The sequence below is a fragment of the Urocitellus parryii genome, chromosome 13 (assembly GCF_045843805.1).
Source record: "Urocitellus parryii isolate mUroPar1 chromosome 13, mUroPar1.hap1, whole genome shotgun sequence".
Lineage (NCBI taxonomy): Eukaryota > Metazoa > Chordata > Mammalia > Rodentia > Sciuridae > Urocitellus > Urocitellus parryii.
The window spans coordinates 7,291,021-7,314,607 of NC_135543.1; the positions used below are offsets into that span (position 1 = coordinate 7,291,021).

Consider the following 23,587-nt stretch of genomic DNA (forward strand, 5'->3'; position numbering starts at 1 on the left):
GATGGAGATGGGCGTGTAGGCAGTAAGGATGTCTCCTGGCTCCAAGGAGCTCGTCACCCACTGGGAGAGACAGATACATAAACAATCACTGCAGAGTGATTTGTTGAGTTCTAAATATAGCGCACACAAAGGGCTGGGGGACATGAGGAAGCCATCCAAGCTGCCTGAGGAGGAAAAAGTCTTTGTGTAGGTGACAGATGAGTGGGCGGCAGCCAGCCTGGCAGAGGGGTGGACCTTCTGGGTGGGACCAGGAAAAGCACCTCCAATGCATTATTCAACAATAAATGACTCACAGACTTGCTATTCTCTTTAAATTTCAAGACTCTCGGCTGCAACTCTGCCTCGGGACCCTGTCTCTGGTGTTGGGGACAGGGGATGTTAAGTGTAACCTGCACGCTGGATGTTTGTTTACAGGGAACACCCATCTGCACATTCCAGAAACAGAAGGAGCCTTTCAGAAGTATCTGCAGTATAAGGAAGGGGGGCACATTTCTGGAGTGTCCATGCCAGGAAACTCTGTGCCCTGAGCATGAAATTAGAAGCTGTAGAAGTGGCACACGGTGCCCAAGTGGGTGCATCCTCCCAGAGGGCTCCAGCCAGCGGCGTCAGGAAGGATCCATCTTCTCTTCAGCAGCAACCAAGGCTGCAAAGGAGCCCACTGAGGATGAGGCTAGACTAACTGTCCTCTTCAGGTTCGCCAAGCACACTCCCTGAGTACAGAAAACGGGATGCAAGATTCCCAGCTTCTAAGTCATAACCGCTATACCAGCACACAAGTAAGACGAGGTGGACTGAATGTGGCCCCCAAATTCACATGCAAAGGGATGGTGTTAGGAAAAATAGCACCTGGGAGGTGAGCAGGACTTTAGGGTGGAGCTCTACCCGTGGGATTAGCATCCTCTGAGGGGGACCCCAGGTGTCTGTGGCCCCTCCTTCTCCCATGTGAGGACACAATGACAGACGTGATGACAAGTCTGTGCCTGCAGCCAGGAGTGGCCCTCAGCACAACCTGACTGTGCTGCTACCCTGATCCCAGGCTCCCAGCCTCCAGAGATAACACGCCACCAGTCAGCGCATGGCCGATTCTGTAGCTGCCCCAAGTGCCCAATCTCCCACTCCCTCTGCAGTGGGAAGGAACTTGATGAGGGCCATTCAGGGTGACCTGCTCTGCAGAAACTCCTCCCGTGAGGCGGCAATGCCGGTAAGAACTGTGTGGGTTGAAGTAAGGGGCTGGGCAACGATTCATCAAGAAAATATAGACAAAAGAAGGAACAGCAATAGCAATAAATACAATCATGAATCTTTATGTGCCAAACATAGTGATCTATACATACAACAAAAACCCTGGGAAAATGGATAATATGCTGTAACTGCAGTCATTGCCGAGAGTGGATCTAGACCTTGGGTAATTCTGTCCCCTGCAGGACATTTGCCAAAGGCAGAGACATTTTTGGTGATCGTGACTTGGGCAGGATGGAAGGTGCCACTGGCATCCACGGGCAGAGGCTGGGGAGGCTGCAAAACACCTTGCAAAGCCAGCACAGCCGTACAAGAAACAGAGTGGCAATGCCCAAGTGCCAAGAGTGAGAGACCCTGCACTGCCGTGTGTGTTACTCACTGCTCTCAAACCACAGCTCAAGCAGATCAAAACAATAAGAAGAATAAAACAAACAGAATATCTTGCATCCCATTTTGTGTACTCAAGCAGTGTGCTTGGCGAACCTGAAGGACAGTTAGTCTAGCCTCCTTCTCAGTGGGCTCCTTTGCAGCCTTGGTTGCTGCTGAAGAGAAGACGGATCCTTCCTGACGCCTGGCCAGAGCCCGCTGGAGGATGCACCCACTTGGGCACTGTGTGTCACTTGTGCACACATATGTATCCATAGATACATGTGAAGCTGACTTAATAGACAAACACAACTTTTTGTCCTACAAAAGACAGAGACGTTTTATATGCCATGCATAAAACTCTTGTGACTATATTTAGACAGTCTATTTTCATTTAAAATTTCTTTATGCAACTCAGTATAAATTGGCCAAAAATTTTTGATTCCTTTAATGTTACCAAATTTGGCCTCCTTCGATAAAAAGCCCGTCCAGACTTTTAAAGGAGAGAAGCTGTTGAGAGATGGGCCTCCACTGCTCAAGAGCCAGCAAGGGGCATATGTCACCATTGGAGAACCAGGAGGGACGATGAAACCCCCAGAAGTCAGCTGGGCTCCGACAGAGCAGAGGGGAAGAGGACAGACTGACGCCCGCAGTTGGGACAGATGCCACCGTTCTGTTTGGAGGTCATCCTCACACCCCACCTTTATCCACAGGGACTGCAGCAGCTCTTCCCTGGTCGCGAGGTGCCTCCCATTAACCTTTCCATGAGTCTAGCTCACCCTGCCAGTGAGCAGAATGCAGAGATGGGAGTCCTCCAGGGCCACCAGGGCTGGGGGGCGGGCGGGTTGTGAGGACACCCTCCTGCTGTGGTCTGGAGGCCTGTCCTTCCTGTTGTCATGTTGGACTCCTAACCTGTCCCTCAGGGGACAAATCTGCAAGGTGGGCCCTCTGGGAGGTGCTGAGGGTTTGGGAATGGAGCCCTCAGTCTGGGGATTAGTGCCTTTATCGTAAAAGAAACCCCCAAGCTCGCTCACCTGACTATGGGCAGGACACGGGGCCCCATCAGACACTCTTCTGCTTGGATCTTGGACTTGCCAGGCTCCACGGCTGTGAACAGTCCATTTCTGTGGTGTGAGGCCTCCGGTTCCTGGCGCTTTGCCACAGAGCCCTGGGAAACTCACACCGTGAGACCCCCTCCCCTTGGAGCTGCCTGGTCTGGGGCGTCCTGGGCATTAATGGAGGCTCTCGTTTTTCCAGTCACCTTGAAGGTGATGCTCAGAAGTATTTCATAGTGCATCTTCCAAGGCACTTTGAGAGGTAGAAACACATTTCCACTATCAAAGTCAGAGACGTCCCTGGTGGATGGGGACTTTTTAGAGCCCCTCCCTGACTGGGCTGGCACCAGATGCACTGATCTGAGTCTGTGTCCCAGAGAAACAGGGGGGAAACCTGGCAGGAGACAAGTGGCACTCACCGCACAGCCCACAGAAGAGCACTGGGTTCTTCAGGCCCGGAGGCCTGAGGACATTACAACCTCCATCCCTAGAGGTCAGGGACCTGGACAGCTTGAGAAGGCCAGGGCCAGAGAGGACATGGCAAGAACCCTGATATCAGGAGCTTGCTCCAGGCTGCCTGACCACCTGGCCATCAGGAACAGAAGGAGGGGCGCTGCCCAGCAGGCGTCTCCCAGCGCTGGCAGCTGTGCAGCCCTGTGCCTATAGGAGCCACCCCAGAGGTGACGTCTAGAAGAAATAAACAAGTCAAGGGAGAAGGTGGGGGCAGGGTGCACGTCCCTGCCCTTTAGGAAGAAAAAGTAACCGGGCATGAGTTTTCTGCGATTCATGAAACGCAAACGGCGCACCCCAGACCTGAGCAGCCAGTGGAGGATTTTCTGTTCTCTAAGCCCAGACGTCACTAGAGCGAAAGGTGGGAGGCTGGGGACAGCTGAGGTCTTTTTCTGTCTAGTGCAAGAGTTTTCCCATTGATCTAGCAAAGTTGCCACCTCAGGGCACATGCTCACAACCTCAGGAGAACCGAGTTCAGGCCAGAAGTCCCTGATCTTGGCTAATCATTACCCAGGACTCTTTAAGCAGCGCATTTTTTAGGACTGCATATGTGGCCACTGTCAGGCTTCAGTCTGTGTGTGTCTGAAGTGCTGTTTCACTTGCGGAGCCTTAAATAGTGAATGCATGCTCCTTAGAAAATGGACATATATTACTTAACCTACTTGATGATGTTTTTTAAATTAAATTTTTTAAATTAAAATTATTGGTGAAAATATTTCATTAAAAACCTAATGGCAAACTTTCAAATTATTGCAAACCATTTTCTTCTCTGTGTCTCCGTTTCTACTTCTATCTCAGTCACCCTGATGGATTCTGACTTCAGATTCTTTTCAGGCAGATGCATCCACCAGCTGACTCAGATGGAGGAGAACTTTCAGTCACTGTTCATTCTGGCCAAGTCCTAAAGTCACCACTTCGTAAACTGGTCACCTCCCTAGCAAGGAGGAGGTAACCAAAGCAAAGAGGAGACAGGAATTCAGGGCACAGTGAACACACAGCAGGCTGAGAGCAAAGATTAGCAAAACGCAAAATCAAAATAATTTGTTAAAAGCTTAATTAACCTGTGGATGTGGACCATTTTTTATGTCCATATTTTAGAAGTTCACTTTACAATGAGAATTCGAAGTTCTTTATCTAACTAGCCTAGAGCCAAGAGGGTTTTTATAAAATTTACATTGAATTACTCTTGGGGAAGGCATCGGGAGTAAGAAATTCTCGTCTGGTACAATTCTTCCCAGATTTCTAGATTTACCACCAACGTAGGAACTCAGCTTTTTTTTCCTTGCCCTCCTCTATTTGATTCAGCACCTAACTATCCTGTACATCTGCTACTTATGGAAGGCCAGACCCTAGGGATTTCAGATGCATGAAGAGAGGAAAGCAGCAGACCTCCTGTGACTTGGTGGGGTGACTGGGATGTGAAGTGTCCCCAAGCTCCAGTGTCAGTCCAGGAATGTTCAGAGGGGAAGTGACTGGATTTGAGAGCTATGACCTGATCAGCAGAATAGTCCATTTGATGGATCAATTATTTGAATGGACTCACTGGGTGGTGACTGTGGGCAGGTGGGGCGTGGATGGAGAAGGCGGGTCACTGTCTCTCTGTTTCCTGGCCACCGTGAGCTGAGTAGCTTCCCTCCACCACATCCTTCCGCCATAATGTTCCGCCTCACCCCTGACCGAGAGCAATGGACTCAGTGCACCATGGACTGCATCTCTGAATCCATGGGCCAAAGTCAACTTTTCCTCCTCTGAGTTGCTCTTATCAGGGGTTTTGGTCACAGTGATGACACGCTGACTCACACATCTGGAATATATCTTCTGCCCTCCAAATACCAACAGAAGGGGATCAGGGAAAGGAAGGAAGAGGGGGAAAGGGGAGGTGCTAGGGAACAAAACTGACCAAACTGTCACGTTGTGTGCATGAACAAATGTCTCAGGAACCAGGCATCGTGGTACACACCTGTGATCCCAGCAACTCGGGAGGCTGAGGCAGGAGGATCACAAGTTCAAGTCCAGCCTGGGTAACTTAGTCAAATCCTGTCTCAAAATAAAAAATAGAAAGCACTGGGAGGTAGCGCAATGGTAAAGTGCCCCGGGATCACTTTTATTATCATTTGTCTCGGTCCATCTTGTGGTGCTATAAAAAAATGCCTGGAGGGGCATAACTTAGGTAAAGAGATTCATTTGGTGCATGATCCAGTGGCTGGAAGGTTCAAATAGAAAGTCACATGGGTCCTGACCAGGGCCACTCTGGCTGTTTCAGAGCGTGGTGAAGATACAGGGAGAAATCGGCCGCCTGAGGAAGGCTGAGCAAGCAGGCCAGCCTTGCCTTAGCACGTCCTCCCTGCAGGACAAAGCCAGTCACAGGAGCCTGGCCTGCTCTCAGGAGCCAGCATTGATCCATGGGCGATGGTGAAGGCCCGGGACCTCGCCGCCTCCACCAGCCCAGCACCGTACACTGGGCACCCTCCTGCAGCACAGGAGCCTTTAGGAGACAGACCACACGAAAGCCACAGTGACAACAAAATCAAGTGCCTCGTTCTCTCATTCCAATTGACAGAAATATTATTTTTAAGATTACCTCAAATTGAGTTTGCTGTGGTTGACTTTTTTTTTTAATACAAAAACCTCAACTCTTCTCTTCTTGCAAGTCTCCTCCCAAGAGGGAAGACACTGTCCTCTAGGAACCACTGTCCTGCACTAGGACCAATTGCACGGTTCAGGGACTTGGGAAAAAGTAAGGAAAACTGCCGAGTCTGCCAGCCCCTCTGCTTTATGGGTCTTCAGAGAACAGAAGCCACAATAGTGAACGACCACACCTAGAGACCAGGCTGCGCGAGTCCCAGTGACCAGGAGCTATTGAAACGAGGCTGAGTAACAGGGAAGCCTTCCTGCCAATCAGACGTGAGGAAGCATGAGTCAGGAAACACTGTTTCCCAGGGTGCAAGGGAAAATGTCACTATGCTTGTTCTAAGAACTGGCTAAAGTCTTCCTCTTGTGCATGACTTAGTGTTGTGGTTTCTCTAAAACACCAATCCTTCTTAATAGGATCCCCAGCTCATGTTAGATTGCAAACTTAAGTTCAACAAACAGCTACGACAGTTTATAGACGGGTTGGGAGAGGATGAGGAAGGCTTGAGACACTAAGTGAACTTCTGTTTCTGTCATTGCCTTTGAGCCCTGAAGGATGACGTTGTAAATTAGTATGTTCTTATTTGCTTTACCTATTTTTAAGCGGAAAAGAAAAAAAGAATAAAAACAACATTTTTATGAGTTTGATGCAAGAACAATGGACAAGCAAACGGATAGCATACTCACTAGTATTTAATAGAAAAGTAAAATTATCCTGATAGCCCAAGCATAGCAATTGGTTTTATTTTCCATAGCTTTCCATTTTCTTGTCCCCCATTAGTTTTAAGTATGACATAAATGCAACTTTATATTCTGTTTTTTTAATTATTATTATTTAAAATCATTGAAAAGTTTATACAAAACTCCACTATAAAATTTCCACTTCTTGCCTGATAGTGACTTACGTCCGTGCTAAACACTGGGTACTCCTGTGGTATTGCTGTTTAGATGGGGTTGCAGTTAATAGCTTCATGCTTAGAGAATGGGAGTTTATGAGGGACTGATAACCTTTTCAGTGAGTGGATGTGACCGTGGGTGCATCAGTGTGATGTCACTTGGGACAAACCGCAGCGTCCCTTCCATCCCTCCATTCTGTGATTTCCTCCACCACCAGAGGAGCCTCAAGCGGTCTCACTTGGGTGCCGATCAGATGATCAAAGTTCAAGGAAAAGTTTCCAATTCAATCGGGGCTATCAGGGATGTCAAGGTCATGAACACAAAATTAGGGCATAAGCTACTATGTCAAAAATAAAGGATGCCTCCACTCAGCCTTGAAGTCAAAACCTCGTCGAAGCTGGGGGCCCAACACCAAAGCCAGCTATCTAACGCTTTGACAAGGCCATCTTGACGATTTGTCCCCAGCAGATCACAAAGACATAAAAAGAGAGAAGCTCAAGTGTGGAGTGGACCCCAGCTGTCCTGAGGCCCCAGGTGGGTGGATACATATACAGAAGCTCCTCCGTCCTTGGTCAGGACACCCTGAGGCCCAGCTCCTCCGTGGGAACCAAGCAGCACTGGGTGGACTCCAGCGAGGAGCAGGACCAGGCTGGCTGTTCTGCTGAGCAGCTGTCTTAGCCGGGGACTCTGGAGGCAGCACAGAACAACTTGTGTCACTTCAGCTCATTTCATCCTCACAACTCCCCACTGAGGAGCTCCCTGGCGTGCATTTTGGGGACATCCAACCATTCACACTCATCACGTTGGCTGGGCTCTGACAGATCTCCACTCCATCTGGAGAAAGGAAGGAAAGGAAAACTCATGCTCATCCACACCGCTACCCCAGGGAGCAGCAAGTAGCCCACCCAACAAAGCCCTGGATACACAGGGGTGTGAGCTGAACCAGATTTATGGTTGGCGAAGAGGAGGCTGGATGCAAACTAGGGAATAAATCAGGGTGTGGGAGACCAGAGGAAGGCAGAACCGAGGACACACTAGTATCTTCTACTCTTCCCTCTCCAAGGAAGTTTAGTTTCTTAGTGCACGCAGCCCCAGGCCATCTGCATCACCCATCTGAATCTCACCTTAACATATCAAAAAGCAGCCTCCTCATTATCCTCAGGAAGTACTTCCAGGCTTCCTTATCCATGTCAATGGCAACCTAGATCATTCTCTTACTCAGGCAGTCTCAAAACCTCAGGATCACTTGTGACTCTTCTTCTCCCTTGCTTCATCCTCCCTCTCAATCTCTCGTGGAAGCTTGTCTGCTCCCGCACGCTCGGGGCCTTCACGTCAACTCCCGCAGCTCGCGGGACTTCTCCAGGTGGAACACAGCCTGGAAGGGTGCAGCCTCCACGCATGGACCCTGGAAGTCATAAAGGGGAAACTGTGGCAGGGACTCCCAAACAGACCCACAGCCCAGCCTTCCCCTTCCCCACCGCCTCCTCGGCTCTCTCAATCCTGTTTTCCTTGATGTTTTTTCCAACCGACTTCATAATAGATCAAGAGAAGGAAAATAAGAGAAAAACAGGAAAGTCCCTGTGAATGGAAATGACGAGGGCCAAGCTGATGGTGAAGCATCTCTTCCTAGCAGCGCTGGCCCCACAGCTCCTGAGCACTCACAGAGCACCTGGCACTGTTCCAAGACCCTCACCTGTGCACTCATCAAACCCTGCAAGGAAGAAGCCATCATTATTCTCAGGTGACTGATGAAGAAACCAAGGAGCAGGTCATGGCAAAGCAGCCTTTGCCATGCGGCGATAACCAACGAAACCAGCAGTCCAGCTCCAGAGCCCTCTGCTCAACGCCAGCACATCGCCCCACTCCTGGAATTGGCCAGACTTTGCCAAGGCCTTCCAACAACCTCCCTCACCACTCAGTCTCTTCCTCTCTGGACCTCCTGTCCCAGGCCTCCACTCCCGCCTGTCATTCAGAAGGGACCTGTCACTCTCTCTGACCCCAAATCCTCACAGCACATCTTCTCCTGTGGCACTTACGATTTTCTGTTTTGTAAACTATTCGTGTCTCCAGCCCAGGAGGTCCCTCCCAGCGTTTCCAGATGTTCTCATAGTACTCAGACCAGCACTGGCCGGTTCACTTACTCCCAGCACCCCAGTTGGCTCAGGGGTCCCTGCCCAGCCCCAGGCAGCACTGAAGGAGCTCACTCGGTACCATCTGCCACCGTACCATTACAGCAGGAAGAAACCTGCCCGCAGAGCTCCAGACAGAGAGTCAGACAGGAAGCACAGACACAGCCAAGGCCTGGGGTTAGAGGGCGGGAGGGCTGGGAGCCCGGGCAACTCCAGGCCAGGCCAGAGGGGCCAGGGAAGCAGAAGTGGCTCGCACACCTCGCTGGAGGGTTTAAGCACAGTCCTGATGGCCTGTGACAGTACTGCACTGCCGCTTAACACAGGTGTCACAAACGTGAAAGAAGACCCGCAGCCCACCGCAGGCTTCTCGGCAGCCACGGGCAGCTGTGAGCACGCAGGTGGAAAAGTGGGGTTGGTGTTGGCCAAGACAGAACAAAGAAGGGAGGGGGTCATGGAGGTGAGGGGTCAGACCCTGCAGTGCTCTCAGGATGCGACCTGGACTTCAGTGTGAGGTGAGGCTGGAGGAACGATTCTTCCAGCTATTTTTAGGCTCCTCTTTTTCTTCCTACATCTGGACAACACCCTGAAGCAGAGATGAAGACTCCCACCCTTTACCAAGTGGCACTGGGATTCCTGTCTCCCTCCAGTGACTGCACTGTGCTGTAGACCAGCGTATGCGCGAGTCTGTGCCTGTTTATTTTCCCCTCTAAGACTGCAAGTTTGAAAAACAAGAGCACTGTGTCTTAACTCTCCATTTCCTCTAAGGCAGAGGGTCTCGGCATTGGCTGCACTGGACAGTTTTAAAAATCATGATGTCTCAGTCCCCGTAGATGTGACTAGCCTAAATGCCGTTCGCATGTCAGACTCTTAAAGACCCAGGTGATTCTGATGGGCACCAGGGTTGGGAGCCTCTGGAATAGATCACACAGTAATCTACAGAAGATATGGGCAGGTGACTATTGGCAGAGCTTAATGAGTGGGTCAGAAAGGCAGACAACGCCAAGCTACCTTCTAAACTCGGGATTCTCCAACAAGTCATGCTGGACACTTGTTTCTATAAAATTATGCTTTTTGAAATTCTTATTTCAACTCTGTCTGAAAAACTTCCTGTATGTCCTCCATTGTCTGCAACAGGGTTTCCATACTTTAGTCCTTGAAATGGACTATTTGAAAAACTTTAAAATGCCATAGCTCCTAGGGGCCACATGTGTGTGATATACGGTCCCTGAAGGCCCAGGAATCTGCGTCCCCGTAAACGTCCACTGTGACCTAATCTATTACTGGGGTTAGCACTATCAGTCCACAGAATAGTATCTGTGACCCTTCCCCAGCCTGTCAACTCCTCCACGATATTCTACCCTCTGACTGAACCTTGCTTTTCTTGTTTCTGAGTAATTCCAGCCTAAACCTCTGCCACCAGGAAGGGAATCCAGCCACTGGCCTTCACTGCCCCCTCCTGCTGCTGCTCAGGCGGCCCTTCACCTCACCAGGCCCCACATCCCTCCACGCCAACCCCGTCCTGGACCTGCTTCCTGGACCTGGCTCAGGACAGCTGCTTCCTCACAGGGCTCTCAGGTCCCACAGCCCTGGACGATTTTGGTGGGAGCTCAAACAAAAATGCCCATTGAAATGTGGATTGTGTCCTTGAGGTTTCAGAGGGGAAGGAAGACTCTACTAGAAATTGGACTAGAGCCTATTTGTGTTGTTCTCACAAAGAAGACATCTACATTTGGTCCATGTCCGGCAACTTTCTTTGAGGCTAAATTCAAAGGCGATAGACTAATTAATCTGGAGGAGGAAATTTCCAGGCAGCACAGAATTCAGGTGGTAGAATGGATATTGCTGGCAGCTTTTAACCCAGTGTACTGTGATGATCAGGAGCAGAAATCCAAACAGAAAGATCTGAAAAAACTTGCAATTTGACCAGAAAAGTGCATGTGAATCTGGAGTCAAGGAAAACTCTGCTTGTTGAAGAGATTACAGACCCTAAAGAGATGCTAAGTACTCACGTAGAGACACCAGGAAAGATCCTAAGTGCAAGACCACACCCAATACAGACTCAGGGTGGGGAAGGGAAAATTCTGTTAAATATAGATAATGGGGGCCAGGCATGGTGGCAAACGCCTGTCATCCAAGAGGCTCGGGAGACTGAGGCAGGAGGATTGCTGGTTCAAAACTATCCTCGGGAATGGTGAGGCACTCAGTGTGAGCATTAGCAACTCAATGAGACCCTGTCTCTAAATAAAATACAAAATGTGGCTAGGGATGTGGCTTAGTGGTTGAGTACCCCTGAGTTTAATCACTGGTTACCCCCCCCCAAAAAAAAGACTAGATAATGGTGACCCTCTACTTGCATGGGAGGTGGGGGGTCTAGGAAGTTCTTTCATGATGCCAAGCTACAGGCACTCAGAGGGCACCACACCATGACACCAGGGAACCCAGGGACTGCTCAAGCTGGTGGCAGACCTTGGCATCATGCATGTGGTGCTGGTTCTGCAGGAATGCAGGATACTAGAGTTAAGGGGTCATGGAGGCTTCCACCAAGATTTCAAAGTAAAGCTTGGGGGGCCATGCAGTGTGTAACAGGGTGAGAGAACTTGCAGGCATCCCCTGAGAGGGTGATGCATAAAGCTATGAGGTGAAGCTGAAGCTGGAATGGAGACCCCAGGAATTAAGAGATACCAGTAACATGGACAGTCTGCCAAGAAAAGTTGCTGACTGCAGACAGTCAGGCTAAAGGACAGCCCCTGTGCCCTGGAATCTGCAGGACCAAAGGGGTAGGGCTGTCCAAGCCCTTGGGAGAGAACATCTCCAGCCACATGTCCTAGATGTTGTGTGCAGAGTTACCAGACCTGTTTGCCTGGCTGGTTTTCAGTCTTCCTTTGGCCTCATCCCTACTCTCTATGCTACTTCTTCCTTTTTGAATAGGAATGTTTACTCTGTGCCACTGTGTAATGAATACATGTAACTTGCTTTTGATTTTTACAGGGACTCACAGCAAGAATTTGACTAGAATCTCAGATGAGACTCGGACTTGGTCTGGACTTTTGGGCAATGCTGGAACTGTTAAGACTGGGCTTCTTGGAGATGAACTAAGTGCATTTTGCACTGTGAAAAGGACATGAGTTTTTGGGGCAGAATGTTATGGTTTGGACATGAGGTGTCCCCCAAAATCTCCTGTTAATGCAGGTGTATTCAAAGGTAAAAAGTATTAGATTATAAGAGCTGTAACCTAAGAAGTCCATTCTATCAGACACTAGAAAGGCAATATGTCAATCAATGGAAGGGTAACTGATGTGATACAGCAATCTGTATACGGGGTAAAATTGGGAGTTCATAACCCACTTGAATCAAACTGTGAAATATGATGTATTAAGAACTATGTAATGTTTTGAACGACCAACAATAAAAAAAAAAAGTCCATTCTAGTTTGAATGATTAGGTGTAAGTATATGCAGGTGGGGCATGGCCAGAGGTGTGCCCTGGAAGAGCTCATCTTCTTGCAGCTCCTTCCCCTTCCCCACCCCATCCCCCCTCTCTTCCTCTTCTGTCTGACCCCACCATGAGCTGAGCAGTTTTCTTCTGCTGGCCCTTCCCCATGATGTGCTGCCTCACCTTGGGCCCAAAGCAATGGAGTCAGCTACCTATGGACAGAGACCTCTGAAACTCTGAGCTACAAATAAACTTTTTCTCCTTCAGAAAAAAAAATAATAATAAATAAAGGCTAATATGCACAAGATGTACATATTTCTTCCTATTCTAGTTTTTTTCAAAGTCTATATTTTCAATATATTATACTTTAGTACTTAAAAAGCTTGTGAAAACTGGAATCGTCTTTTTCTTGCTTGGCATTTGATCTTGCGTATTGCCTAATGCAGGGCTGGTCATACTAGGGATGCAGTAGGAATGAGTTGGCTCATTCTCAGGCACTGGCAGTTAAGGGCCACAAGGAGGAGTTACAGGAAGGAACAAGTGGCTGGGGATCTTGATTATACAAAAGTGCTCTCATATTTCAGGCAGCAAAAATTGACCTGGCCATCTTTGGCTCAAATATATGTTTATATTTGTGTGAAATGTAAAAGCAGAATATTACATGTAAATTGAGAAATATGGAGTCTAGGCATTTAAGAATTAATTATGTCGTGGAGAAAACTGATGGTATGTATGTGTGCATATGTGATGTATGTGTATATATATGTGTGTATGTTTATGTGTGCTCATGAGCAAACGTCATGTGTTTTTATTGGTGTACTCATGAGCATGCATGTATGTATAGGTACACACGTATGTGCATGTATTTCTGTGTGTGTTGTGTGTGTGTGCATCTGTGTGCACAAGTGCAACATTTGCATGCACACACATGTGTATATGTGCCTGTGTATGTGCATGGACATATTGGATTGCTAGTCAGGAGTGCTCTCTTGTTTAGTATTAAGAAGATTAAGATGCAATGCTGAGCCCAGATGACCTTGTTATAATCAAGAAAGAAAGCACAGGGCAGTTAAGTTACCAGGAAAGAAAAAGACTCTGAGCAAAAGAGAAGGAGGGGAGGGAGAGGATGAAAGGGGAGACTGGCCCCACGCAGAGGCTGCAGGAAGTCCCACAGCAGGAAGGCTGAGGGACTTACAATAATGTCTAAGATTCCGGTTCCATCTCCACACTTTGCTGTGTTCTAAAGCTCCCCAGTCACCACCAAAGTCTCCATGGTCGGCTGCAAGGAAAGTGGCCTGTCTTGATTCTTGTATTTACACAAAAATAAATCACTGAATCCAGGACGACAGGGTCCAAACCCAGCAAAGGACAAAAACCAAGGCTGAGATCCACATGCAGGGCCCAGGGAAAGAGAACGGCCAACTCTCAGGGGACCCCTAGGTCCACACCCCGCAAGGCAGGGCCTGGGGAAAGCAGCGTCTAGGCCACACAAACACTCAGGATTTTGCAGAAAACCTGTGAAGCACAAATTGAGGTTGGGAATCTCAGCTTATGCCATAGTATCTCAGGGGCAGAGTGACCTCCCTTTTCTTCTGGTTGCAGCTGTTCAGCTCCCCTTAAGTGTGACCAGAGGATCTCCGAGGGCCACAGCACAGAACTATAGTTTAGAAATGAAAGGTGAGCCTCTCCCCAGGCTTCTGATGAGTGAACATGTTCAAGATGGAAGTGATCTTATGGATCTTCTTTTGTGATCTTGCAGAATGTTTCAAAGGACTTTGCAACTCTGACCAAATGCTTTTTACCCTTTATAGCCAGGTTGTTAGTAAGCAGAATGGAAAGGCTTCTCCAGAGTTGTATAACCTTGTTATGACCCTTGTCATAACCTTTAATGTTTCATACATATTTTTAGTAAATATGAATTTAGCACCTACTATGGGCCAGAAATGTTCTAAATATGAGTAATGAACAAAAACACAGTGCTTGCCCAACAGAAGATTAAATGCAGAGCACTGAATCCAAACTGTCTCATCAGAATGGTCAGATAAGCTCTGTAAACAGAAAGATTCCCAGAACCCACCCAGACCTGGTTTGGATGGATATGCCTTTTGACTTGTCAATAAGCAAGAGTGAAGTGGTTGAGGAAACCAGGCTGCAGTGGAAGTAGAATAGGAAGGGTGCCACAGCCACCATCCCAGGGCTGTGACTCCAACACGCCATCAAGCTCTGGCTGAGTTCAGTCCAGACCTCTGCAAAGTTCTGCATTAGAACCATGATGCAGCACTTCATGCCTGCTAAGATGGTGACATCAAAATGACGGCAAACGATGAGGGTCAGCAAGGATGTGGTGAAACTGACTCCTCCAACTTTCTGGTGGGAATGGAAATGAGATCGACAATTTGTGGGTTGGTGTAGCAGTTCCTCAAAAAATTAAACATCAGATTACCATATGATCCAGCAAGGCCACTCATAGGGATACACCTAAGAGGTCTGAAAACACACAATTCTGTAAAAATGTATACATGAATAAGGGTTACACGTCCAGGAGTAAAGGAGGATTGGTTCTATATTAGGGAGACATTCTAGGCTTTAAAGTATTCATTGGTTAGGGTAGCAGGCTCTTTTGATGACTCATTTCTAAAATCAATGTGACAAAGCTCTGCATAATTTTCAGAGATCTCAGGTGAGACCCCTCAGGCTTGGTCTGGCTCCCTCAGCAGGCACTCTCCATGTGCACACCTAGGGCTTGGAGATTTTTTTTTTTTTTTTTTTTTTTTTTTTTTTAGCAAGGTAAGCATTTACTCTTTCAAACCAGTGAGGGTCCATCCCTGGATATTAGGTGGGACAAAGTTCCCATCATGGCTCCCTGTCAAGAAGAATGAAGAGTGTTACTGGAGAGGTAATACATTAATTGTCCTCTCTGAAGGGGGTTTTGATCACTTGCATGAATAAAAGGACGTTACAGTAAGCAAACTAAGCCAATCCCAAAGAACCAAGGGCTGAATGTTTTCTCCGATAGGTGGATGCTAATTCACTAAGGGGAGAGGGGAAGAATAAAGGTATTTTGGACTAGACAGAGGGAATAAAGGGAGGTGAGGGGCATGGAGGTAGGAATGATAATAGAATGACTGGGACATTATTTCCCTATGTGTATATGACTACATGACCTGTGTAACTCTACATCCTGTGTGACCAGATGGATGAGAAGTTATACTCTAGTTATGTATGATATGTCAAAATGCATTCTATTGGCATGTATAAAACCAGACAAACAACAAAAAAGACAGTAAAATAAGGATGCAAAGAAAGACAAGTATACCAAGACAGAAACCAGGTTGGGTGGGAAGCCCTCCACCTCTTGCAAAGGGTTTTCTAGACAGGAGACAACTTTAAAAATGTACCAGTTTCACCTTAAGAATTTGCCCACTGTACTATATTTTGTTACTATGATTAAATGTGGGGGGCAGGACAACTTTATAAAAGTAAAGAGGTTTATTTAGCTCCCAAGAGCAAGTCACCAGCACTGGCTTGGCTCTGGTGAGGTCCATGGCAGATGGCGGGTGGTGTCAAACAGCAGGAGCATTGGGTTGGGGATGGATCACATTTCTAAAGGGAAAACCAGACAGAGGCTGAGTTCCCACAATGTCTTTTGAGAGACAATGACCTAAGGACCTTGAACCAGGCTCCACCTCTTAAAGTGCCCACCACTGGCCAACACCACAATGCTAGGGCCACGTTTCCAACACGAGAACAACAAGGGGATACACTTCAACTACATCCAAACCAGGGCACCGCTAATATCCTCAACTATCTATATTTAAACTTGCAACTTAAAAATTTACTGAAATGCCATCCACAGATGATTCTTTATATCTTAAACCAGGCTGAGCAGGAGTTCATTTTCATAGGACAAAACCTTTGTGTTAGCAACAGCATAAGAAACCCTAAAGCAAGAGATTTTCTCAAGGAAAACTGCATAGAGGAAATCCAAAGAGTTCCCACCGTCAAAGGTGCCCACACAGACAGAGCTTCCCATCTCCAGCTTCAGCAACAGCTATCTTGCCTCCTGTTTCCAATTTTTTTTTCAAATGCAAAACTGATCATTAAACTTAATTATTGCATTTTTCTTAAAGGAAGTAACAGACACACTGAGTTAATAAATACGTTCTCATACTGCAGGAGGCGGATTTCAGCAAACTTCAAAGATAACAAACCCTGTCTTTGCTGCTCATTGCCCAGGAGACATGGAGGAAACTTCTCAAGCTCTCCATCCTGCTCCCTTAGGATGGTGGGGACAGAAAAGATCAACCAAAATGATGCCTATGCAGCACTTATCCTACGCCCAGATCACTTAACAATTCCTTGTTGCCAATGTTATTGTTATCATAATTTGTAGGAAATGTGTTCTAAATACCTGAAATGCAGCCATTAATTCTTTAATATCTCCCACTCAACTCTACAATGTAAATATCTGAGAAATGAGGAATGGCTTTCCTCATTTATCAAATGCAAAAAACCGAGAACATACTAATAAAGACCACATACTAACAGAGATAAATCTATGGCATAACAAAAAATAAATAAAACTCTCTTATATCAATTGTCTATGCAAGTCAAAACACTGGGTTCACAGGGACACTGATTCGCAGAGCCAGGGAGAGTGCATTGACAAATCCCATTACACTGTGAGTCAACCATCAATGTCCAGAAAGTCAGAGAGCCAAATTCAGATCAAGTATTTATTCAATGACCTGGCTAATTAAAATGAACCTCATTTTAAAAATGGACCTTGCTTTTTCCTCATAAAAGTAAAAATAATGACAAACTTGCATATTAATGCCGATAACATGTATTTCTAGGTACTTCCCATAGTCACACATTCACTTCCACATACAGCCTCATGCCACAGATTGGAGGTATGGACCTTCCGTACCTGGACTCCATATGTGTTTTGGTCTTCCCGACATTCTTACAGATGGTGACACCGTGCAGTTGGCAGTTAGGAAGGCAGATGAGTAAGGGCCAGGTGGGATGTGAACCCTGACCCTGTGCCCCAGTCTGCACAGCCCTGTCTGGTGGTCAGGTGCTCATTTGTGGCTATATTTAAATTTAAAATTAATTTAATTAAAATTAAATTAGATTACAATCTCACTTCTTCCACTGTATACCGGTCACAGTTCAAGAGTGTGATTGCGCATGTGAACTGAGGCCCCTATGGACAGCTCAGATATGGAACATCTCCATCATTCCAGAGAGTTCCGCGGCACCCCACTGACACAAAGCCTTGCGGTTCCAGGCTCCCGACCAGGACGCTACACGGCTTCCTGGGCTGTAGCACACTGTCTGCTTTGCTGTCTGTTGAATGGTTTCCCTTGAATCCAAAACAAATTCCCAAAATTTTACATTCATTTACTGAACAAGTTTACTTAGGATCTCACCCAAGTATTTCAATACAACATACCAAAAGTCACAAAGCAACTAAATGGCACATTCCTGGATGGTAAAAATTTAGAAAATACTTCTCAGTCTCTCTTGCTTATTACAATTGGGCAACGCTGTATTCTGGTGGAATAAATGTACAGAGTAGTAAAAAGCATCACATCATAGGCAAATACGAAGGTAAGTTGGTATGTATTAGGCAAGCTAATGGTGAATTGTTTTCCAAATATTTTCTTGCATTCTTGTGGATTAGAACTTTAACTGCATTCCCCCACAGAATCTTGGACACATTCACGTTTCAGTCTCTTTCATCCGAGGAGAGCCTGCGGAAATAATCTGTGATTTACCTGAAGCATCATACCATTTGCCATTAAAGAACCTTTTAATCAAATGTGAAAGGAAATCACAGAACCCGAGGACCTCCTCATACATCCTCTTTCTCTTGACCGTATGGGACAACAATTTTACAATCATTATTTAGAGGTAAACCCCAAATTAGGCTCAGGTAGGAGTCAAGAAAGACGGACGAGGAGAACCCACTTTTTAGTTCCTAGATGGGGAGTGTCCACTTCCGTAACTTCCATAACAGGCTCGTCAGAGGCCCCTGCCTAGAGAGGGGAGGCCACGGGCAGGCAAGGGTCCTGTGGATGGGGTGGAAGGGAAAGAAAGAAAAAGAACTTGGGAGTCGTGACAGACACGGGTGGTCACTCCCACTCCTCTTCCCCTGCCCACCAGTCGGTGTAGATGCTGAGCATAACCAACACTCACTCTTCCAGTCACCCCGCAGCCTGAGGCCATGAGTCTAGTTCTGCTCACTCCAACACCAGGCTCAGGTCTTCAGGGAAAGGATTCCATTTCTGGGTAAAATAAAACAGACATGCGAGAAGGGCTTCCCCGTGACATCTTGGCAAAGCTATGAAGATGTGCTGTCTAGAAGGATGGCCACCACTTGGTGACCTTGAAGCATCAAGCCCATTGGCAATATGAAACATACTCCAGATGCTGGAGTAGAGGGAAAGACAGAGCACAAGACCCTCATGATATTAAGCCACCAACCAATCTGAGAACACCTGCCCCAAACCTCGCATCAAGCGTCTGATCAACATCCTTTCCTGGGTTGATTGTTCCACCTGGCTCTGCTGTCCTGGAGTCTGAAAATACATGGACTGGCACAGATAAGTAGTGGGACCTACAGAATCACAGCAAATATAACAGAAAAGAAAGTCAGAACAATGCAACTACCAGGGTCAGTCTAAAAATTAGCATATTAGTCCCTGGAAATATGTTAGCAGAGTAAAAACCAGCTGGAACAATTCTAGGGTTCCTTAGCCTCCAGGTCAATTTCAAATGAAGGTGAAACTTCTCTGGAAGGAATTTCAAAACTTCTCCTTCCTGGACAGTGTGCTTCCTTATCTGACGTGCACGATTATAAAAAACAAAGAAACCACTGGGAAAGTTTCTTATATTTACTTAGTAAACTTATTTGCGGAGAGATTGATAATTTCATTTTGTTTGTAATGATTAATCCTCGAAACATCCTGATGGGAAGGTGAAGGGATAAAGGATCATCACTACCATTTTAGACAGGAGTAGATAAAAGGAACATAAAGTTACGCAACTGCCTGTGAGCCACCGTCAGGAAGCAGTGTCGTGCAGGCAGTGGTTAGACAACAGAGGAGAGAGCAGACACCTTACATTCCCATCCAGCCCTGTCCCTGGGGCTGGCTCCTGGTGACTCAGCTGACCCAACTGAGTCACTTGAGTCATTGCACCTCCCAGAAACTAGGCTGGGACACTGGGACACCAAGAGAATGCGGATTTGAAAGTCGAACCATACCAGCTCCTTTCAAATCATAGTAATAAAAGGGACCTCGTCATTTCCTTGACATGTGAACATGTAGAATAAAAATGCAGAAATGGAGAAAAAGCCGTAAAGGAAACGCCAACATAAAGGGATTTATGGAAATGCTCATGAGTCAGAGATACTTTCTAGCAACTTCTATGATACAAGTAAGTAAACCCAAGGTAACTAGAAGTAGCGGGGAGGAAAGAAATCATTGATAAATGTATCAAGTGTTGTTTGAGAGTTAACCTAGATAAGTCAGTGCTTTGTTTTTATTTGTTAATGAGGCCCGTTGCAACTCTTTTAAAATAATGGGAGGTGGCATGAAATGAAGTCCACATAAACAGAGGGCCTTGGAGCAGAACGAGGGAGGCCACACCCTTGCCTGGCCATGGATCAGCCCCTGATTAGCTTCTCAGTGCCCCAAGTTCAGCAATCAAGTTCATGTGGGCGTCACAACACTAACCTTGAAGAGCCTGCACCTCTCCCAGAAGTCATGTATCTGACGATTCTGGGATGGAGCCTGGCCCAGAGTAAATATTACCAACTATTTTTATTATTAGATGAATCAACTGATATAATTAACAGATAGTTTAAAACATATTCATCATATATATATCTATACACACACATACACATACATATACATACACACATATATATATATATTTAATATAAACATTTGGCAGATTTAAAGAACTGATTTTAGAACACTGTTAATATCTCAATAGACTCTAAACATGACAAAATACAAAACCCACGTTCTCTGGCTACAGTGCAATAAGTAACCAAGATATTTTTTTAAATGGTTGAATTCAAACATGCCCTTCCCACCTCAGCTCACCACAACTGAATAAGAGTTTTTGTTCTGTGGGGGCGAGAGGCTGGCTGATCATTGGCAGGAGCATTTTTCCTGCCATAGATACACGAGAGCTTTTCCCTTTCTCTTTCTTAAACCATATAGCTGGTCTTCGAGTCCTGGAGTTTGATTTTGCTCTCGAAAAAGAGTGACTTTGTTTTAACACACATCAGGGCAAATAAATCTTGATCTGAGGATAAGAGAAGGATGGGACCTCCCCTTGCGTAGATTGTCGGATTCCAGGGACCTGAAGGCTGGGAGCATCTGCAGGACAGGACCTTCTGGGGGCTGGCAGATTCCCGCTGCCAGGAAATGAAAGGTGCCTGCAGGCCCAGGGCATCACTGAGGGGCCACTGTGCTGCCTACCACAACCTCCCCCCGGGTCCCCGAGTCTTCTGCTCTGTTGCCAGTGAGTACCACGGTTTCTGGGTCCTCTTGCTTGCATTCAGCCTTGGTGTCAGGTATTGATCGTGAGTCATTTTCCTGAAGATAGCTACTTTTTGTGCCCAAGTGCTCCCTCACGCACATTGCTGGCTCCTTTCCCCAGCCTCGCCTGTTATATCCTGATTGTTGGAGGTGTTTCAGGATAAGCAAGTAAACACTTTCATAACTAGAACAGACACTGTGACATCATTGTGTCTTTCTTGTTAAACTTTGTGCTGTATAACAGCAGTCGCTACCTGTCATATTTATTTCATTGACTTCGTTTTCTACGTTTGATCATCTTTGAAATTTTGAATTGGGAATCTTTCTCAACACATTTGAATGCAGCGCAGCTCATCCACTTGTGTTTCTCTTCTCTTGAAGACGTCCCTGCTTGATCCGACACCCTTTCACTTGAGCGTGGATTGGCTGCTCTCTAGTCTGCTACCGCTGGCCACCTAGAGATCCTTTGGTCTCACTTCCAGGATCCCTGGTCCATTTCTCCTATGTGGGGGATCCTCTCTCCCTTGGATTACTCTCTTTGTGTTGGAACACATTTTCTAATGGTCCCCTGAGAAAAGATGCATCCATTCTTTTTCTAGCTTTACTGTCTTAAAATATTTTTATTCTATTATTGCAATTGTTTAAAGGTTAGTCTCCGCATTGTATTCTGGGTTGGAAATACTCTTCCCTTCATCTCCAAAATGAAGTGAGATCTAAGTGTGGCTGGGAGGGAGAATGGCCTGCACGGCAGCTCACAGCCACGGAGTACAGCTACGGAGTGCTGAGAGGAGGCTGGAAGGAATTTGCTTGAGTGGCAGCCCCACCCTAGGCATATTCCCAGGCAGGTCCCTTCTAGAAAAGAACAGACATGGTGCTTGAGGATCCAGAAAAGGAGACCCTGAAACCATGGATGCCTGCCTACTTTATCACAGCTCCCATGCCCTTGACCTCCTCAGGCACTTGACACTAATTTGAAGACCCCTGTTCTAAAGCATGAGCAGAAGGGTGGGAACCAAGGGTGGAGGGGCATAAAAGCCCTGGCTTGCTCACGGTCTCGTCCTTACCTCTCAGGACCAGAAACAAAAGGCTTAGCCATCTCCCTCTTGCATACCAACATCCTCCTTTCACCCTATAGAACACCAGTAACATGATGCAGTGGCTTCTGTGTGATGTTGATGTTTAATAACTTAAACTTCTCTAGAGTCTGGAATCTGGAACACTCAAATATAGCTATTAGTAACAACAATTATCCTTTCTCCTTTAAAAACTTGTATTAGAAACTTACATGGCTCCCTTTGTTAGAGATGAAGAATGTACGTTATACATGGAGAGAGAGAGAGAGTTTTCTTTTAAAAGACTCATAATTTTTAAGGATTCAAGAAAAGGAAGAAAAAAAAAGACTTCAAGAATTCTCTAACCACCCTTATCTTTATTATGAGCAATAATTATGGCATATGTGCTTGCTACTATAAATTGTAAAAATTAATATTATTTTAGTGATATTTCAAAGAAAGAAGTCCTAGATATTGGGTATCATGGCAAAGTTATAACCTTAATTTCTAGATTTTTATATCTTTGCAGAGCAAAGAACAGTTAGGAAAACAGATTAATTCTGCAAATGAGAGTATAAAGATATAATTTGTGATTCAGTATCATGAAAGACAGGGAATTTGCACCAGAACTTTATCTGTCATCTACTTAGATGAAGAAAAAAAACAAAACTTTATATAAACTGTAAGTTGATGAGAAACATAATTGAAATATTTATACTAGAATTCAAGCATATTACCTACCTTAATACATATTCAAGTTCTGAATCCAAAAGTTTTTACTTCTACCAAAATTTCTGAACAGAAATAAACATTATGATATTAAAATAAAGTTTTCACTCTAAGGCTAATATGAAAATGAAAGCTGAAAAAAAATCATGTCTTTTAACCAGAGTTTTCTGAGAATTTTTAGTTGTTTGGACATTTATATGTCTCACATTTTAACTTCCTCAGAGAACAATGGAAATATATTCCCACCCTGCTATGGTCTCAGGATCTAGTTCCTACAAAGGAAGAAGTGCTTCCACTCAAACATTTTTAACAGTAGGGCTAAATCTTAGTTATAGCGATTAATGATGAAGGATAGCAATCCAGTGGTTGATTGATGTTGTATGTTTGATGTTCTTACATGGACTCTTTCATGCCCTTGAGTTAATAACTCATATTAATTAAACTATTGATTTAATTAAATGAAGAATTGATAATCTTCCCATGACAGGACAACTATAGATAGCTTGAAAAGCCCCCAAAGACTGGATACAATGTAAATGTGTAGGTATTTTAATGTGTAAGGCAGAAAGGAAAAAAAATGATATCTGGTATAAATTATTCTAAGAATTCAAGTTCAGATTTCCCTTCCAGTTGGCATTCACTGAAATTCTGGATTCCACCAATTGTCTTTAAATTCTAAACAGGGAAAAACTACTTCCTTAGAAGTAGTTTAAACACACACACACACACACACACACACACAAAGAAACATTAGCCATTTTTTTTAAGATGGTCCACAAACTAACCACCGACCATCATTACTAGAGAAATATGCAGTTAGGATTAAAGAACTGTGACCCAAAGGCATAAATGTAAACTGGTACAAACCACACTTTAGCTGTACTTGCCAACTGAAAGCTTTAAAGATTACATGGTTCGTAACAAGTGAATTACATTTATATATTTTTTTCCCATAATCAAAGGATGTAGATCAAAGTTAGGTT

General features: G+C 45.7%; 1 protein-coding gene across 1 annotated transcript in view; it reads right to left on the bottom strand.

Annotated features, from left to right (window-relative positions):
* Positions 1 to 6,529: 6,529 nt before the first annotated feature.
* Positions 6,530 to 23,587, bottom strand: part of Socs6 (suppressor of cytokine signaling 6) — a 54,748-nt gene continuing 37,690 nt past the window's right edge. Inside the window, exons 2-3 of the transcript XR_003300776.2 lie at positions 7,823 to 8,103; positions 6,530 to 7,532 (exon numbers count right to left, since the gene is read on the bottom strand). The gene's annotated coding sequence lies outside the window, so the exon portion shown is untranslated. The remainder of the gene's footprint in view (positions 7,533 to 7,822; positions 8,104 to 23,587) is intronic.